Raw genomic sequence first — 4899 nt, 5'->3', positions numbered from 1 at the left:
CTCTCTCTTGGAGTATAAGGTCAATTCAAATAGTAGGGGTTTCTAATTTACCTTTGCAAATTTTAAAATCAGAGTCGCTAACCTTTCAGTTAGGAACTATCACAGGGAAACTTGTGTTTCTCCTAGTAAAATGTGCCCCAATTCATCTGATAGGAAGAGACCTTTCAAAAGCCAGCAATGCTCATATTGCCTTTTCACAAAAAGGTGAAATGCTTCTAGGTTTAGAAATTTTAATGCTGAGCAAAATCTAGTTACTGAAAAATAGATGGTTATAAAAATCAGTGGTTCAAACAGACCAAGAAGAAGTGAATGACCTGTTATTGCCAGTGCCTAAAGAATTATGGTCATCTTCTTCAGATATTGAAAAAATTAAATTGGCTACTCCTGTTAAGGGGACTGTTGACAACTCCAAGCCTCTACCTAATATTTGACAATATCACTTAAACCAGAGACATTAAATGGAATAAACCCTGTTATTCAGGACTTTCTTAAGAAGGGACTTATAATTCCTTGTACCAGTCCTTGTCACACACACATATCTTACCAGTGAGAAAGGCAAATGGGAAAGGTTGGAGATTTGTTCAAGATCTGAAAACTATAAATAACATTGTGATTCCTGTTGTCCTGTGGTCCCAAATCCACACACTCTGCTCTCAGTCATTCCAGCCGATAGCTGCTATTTTTCAGTAATTGATTTATGCCTTCCTTAGTATCCTAGTAAAGAAGGACAGTCAGTACGTTTTTGCCTTCACATGGGAAAATCATCAATATACCTGGGCTGCCATGCCACAGGGCTATAGTGAGAACCCCACTTACTTTTCTCAAGTGCTTAAAGCTGATTTAGCTGATGTAAACTTTCCTGGTGGCTCCACTGTAATTCAATGTGTAGATGATTTGCTTTCATGTTCTTTTTTTAAAAATAAATTTATTCATTTTATTTATTTATTTTTGGCTGCGTTGGGTCTTCGTTGCTAAGCGCGGGCTTTCTCTAGTTGCGGCGAGCGGGGGCTGCTCTTCTTTGTGGTGCACAGGCTTCTCATTGCGGTGGCTTCTCTTGTGGCAGAGCACGGGCTCTAGGTGCGTGTGCTTCAGTAGTTGTGGCACACGGGCTTAGTTGCTCCGCGGCATGTGGGAATCTTCCCGGACCAGGGCTTGAACCGGTGTCCCCTGCATTGGCAGGTGGATTCTTAACCACTGTGCCACCCGGGAAGCCCCTGCTTTTATGTTCTAGAAATGAATTGGATTCTCAAAAAGACACCATCCATCTGTTACAACAACTAGCTTCTAAGGGACACAAGTTTCCTAAAGATAAACTCCAATTTGCTGACCTGTTGTAAAACATTTGGGCCCCTTTATATCTAAGGAAGGACTATTAATCAACTCTAAAAAAATTAAAGAGATTTTAGCTTTCTCACTTCTCCAAAAAAAGAAACAATTGAGGGGATTTCTGGGTCTGACTGAATATTGTAGCAATTGGGTACCTAATTTTCCACTTATTTCTCAACCTTTAAATGCATTACTTAAGTCTGACCAGCTTGATCTGGTTGAGTGGATGCCAAAAGGAAAAGAGGCCATAAACACCTTAAAATCCGTCTTAACTCAGGCAGCCTATGAAAAATGGAAACAGGTTGCAGAGTTCTTAACTGCAGGTTGTAGTTCTATACCACTACCAAAACAGTTGGCAGGTATTAAAACACTGGGGCATCCCAAATCTGACATTAAGGAAGCTAAAGGAAATCAGCTTGCTGATGCTGCAGAAAAACAGACAACTTTAAAAATTCATCCTGTTCAGCTTTGAGAACTTCCACTGCTCTCTGTGAACCCTGCTAACCCAATAAAAGATTTCCTTCCACAGGCTCAAGAAATCGCCACTAAAGAAGATAAACAGATGTGGCTACAAAAAGGGGGAATTTTTGAACCCATCACACAAATATGCTTTGGACCTGATTTTAAAAACCTATAGTGTCTCTTAGAGCACAATGGCTGTTACTCCAGCACGTATATTCTTTAACTCATGAGGCACCTGAAACATGGTTTTACGGGGGAAACTATAGTTTTGGAAACATTCTCCCATGGTGGCTCATAAAGTATGTACTCGCTGTACTCTGTGTCTTAAATATAATCCCAGAAAACCACTTCATGGGGCACAAGGCCACGTTCTTCTTCCTAAGGGACACTTTGAGGTATGGCAATTGGACTTTGTCCAAATGCCGCCACCTCGAGGATATAAATAATCTTGGTGATGATCTGTATGTTTTCACACTGGGTTGAAGCTTTTCCCTGCAGGAGAGCAAGGGGTATAACAGTAGGTAAATCACTATTGGAAATAATAATTCCTGTTTGGGGAATTCCTTCTGAGTTACATAGTGACCAGGGACTCACTTTGCCAGACAAATAATTAAATCTATTTATGACATTTAGCCAATAATGCAGCATCTTTAATGCACTTATCACCCCCCTCCAATCTTCAGGACTGTTAGAAAGAACTAACAACACTATCAAAACCTAACTGACAAAACTCTCAGGGGCTTTTCATCTTTCATGGCCAGAAGCTCTCCCATTGGTGCTTCTCAACCTTAGGTCCACTCCTTTTGGTAAGCAGCAACTGTGTCCTTTTGAAATAACCGCTGGATGACCTATGTGCCCAGATGAAGGCATGTATGAACCAACATTGCATAAGGGTGTGATATGTTGCATTATCGTCAGGGACTCGTTAAGGCACTTAAAGAAAATGAAAAGCTGGCAACATTCCTTTCACCGCGAGCTCCCAGGAGATGAAGACCTTATGGATCATGGACTGCAACCTGGAGATTTTGTCCATTGGAAAAGGCATAAATACAAGATGCTTTGCAGCTGCGTTGAAAAGGGCCATATCAGGTATTAGTACTAACCCCTGTGCTGCAAAGCTCAAAGGAGTAAACTCCTAGGTTCCTATCTCTCATTTTTTAAAAAGGCTTCTGCTCCTAAATGGACCATGACCCCTGTTTCTGACACCTGACTTCAACTAAGACAAGCTTCACCAAGCTGGGATGAGAAGAAATCGACAACAGTAGCAGACAGCTAACCCAAGAGTCCAGACCAGCTCTTTAAGACCCATCCTACTGGTTCAGTTGTACTGTTTACCTACTGTCTGTCTCTCTGTCAACATTGAGAGTTATTGTTTCTCTTCTGGCTATACTTTTGACCCAGTGTTTAGGATGGAAAGGAAATTCTTTAGTAAAATTGTCACAGAGTATAGCTACTGGGGGCCATTTAACCGATTGTTGGACTTGCAACTTTGGGATCACTTGCATCCTCAGGTTTTGTCTTCATATACGGCATTGGAATTGACCCACCTTCCCAAAACTGGGCACATAAATATCTTAAGAGCTGACAGGCAGAAGGTTTATGCTCATTGGGATGTTATGTTATCCCATTGTCTATATAAAAGAGACAGATAAAACTCCTTTCTCTCTCCATTACAGAAGAGATCAATGTTATTAAGATACCTGGTAGCAAAGTCTTTTGAGAATCTTGATTCCTAGTGAAGGAGTATATGTAAAGAGAGATATGGTCAGAAATCTATCAGCCACCCGTTGGTCAAATAGCCGAAGAGACTACAAAAAGCATTGCAGCACAAGAGACATCCCTCAATTCCTTAACCTAAGTAGTATTGGATAATAGTTACCTTCGATATTCTTTTCTTTTTTCTAATCTTTTTTTTTGTTTGTTTGGCCTCACCACTTGCAGGATCTTAGTTCCCTGACTGGGGATCAAACCCGTGTCCCCTGCAGTGGAAGCATGAAGTCCTGACTACTGGACCGCCAGGGAATTCCCTACCTTTGATTTTCTACTAGCTAAACAAGGAGTTGTGCTATTGCTCACACTACTTGTTGCACTTATATCAATACCTGTGCAGAAGTAGAGATGCTCCTAGATAAAATTTTTAAGAGGCAAAATGGTTATGACATTAAAAGAAAAAAAAAGACCCTTTTAACGATCTGTTTAGTTGGCTCTCCTCAGGATTAGGTAATTTTTTTTGCTCTGTTTTAGAGATGATTATTATTTTCACTGTATGTATTATTATCCTTTTCCTAGCTATCAAGCTACGCATGGCGTGTATCACTGCTTGCTTAAATTCTACTGCTAAAAGTACACATACAGTGTTTGTGCAACAAGTCAATATGATTGATAACATGTATAGCCTATAAAATGTTTCCCTGTCACTATATACCTCTGTGTCAGCCACTCCTATTTAAATGACTGTTGACAACTCCAAGCCTCTGCCTAATATTCAACAATACCCACTTCAACTAGAGGTACTGAACAGAATAAGACCTATGTTGATGAAAAATTAATCAACAGTCAATCTAAAGGAGAAATAGAGAATTTTATTCGAGCCAACCTGAGGATTAGAACCACAGAAGTTGTTCAGAAAACTCTGAGGACTATTCCGCCTGTTATAAGTTATATACATTTTTGAGACAAAGGGTCGTACATCAAAATGACACACTGACATCTTACATAAAATTCACCAAAGATACATAGTCCAGATCTGCACATAGGAAGCAGCACCAGGTCACCATGACCCCTTACAAAATTAGGAAAGAATTAAGAATGTTATCGTCTAAGGAGTTACATTGCTGGCATCGAGAAGGAAAAAATTGATCTTTATGGTTGAGCAGACATTCCTGCCTTTGAGGAGTGTTGTAGTTTATCTTAGGACAGGGCCGAAAGTAAGCTCATCACACGAGATGAATTGTGCCGAAGCACAGCAGTAGAGGGCTGCCGCTCGCTCAGGCAAAACAGCGCCGTCTGTCCTGTTGTGGTAGCTTTTATTAAAGCATTATCTAGGTTTACACTTTAAGACTTGTTTTTTTTAACATTTCAGAAGTGCCAAAGCAGCAACCTATGTTTTTA

This window comes from Monodon monoceros, unplaced genomic scaffold, assembly GCF_005190385.1.
Source record: "Monodon monoceros isolate NGI ecotype Baffin Bay Population unplaced genomic scaffold, NGI_Narwhal_1 Contig4285_ctg1, whole genome shotgun sequence".
NCBI classification, from domain to species: domain Eukaryota; kingdom Metazoa; phylum Chordata; class Mammalia; order Artiodactyla; family Monodontidae; genus Monodon; species Monodon monoceros.
This window is presented reverse-complemented; position numbering follows the sequence as displayed.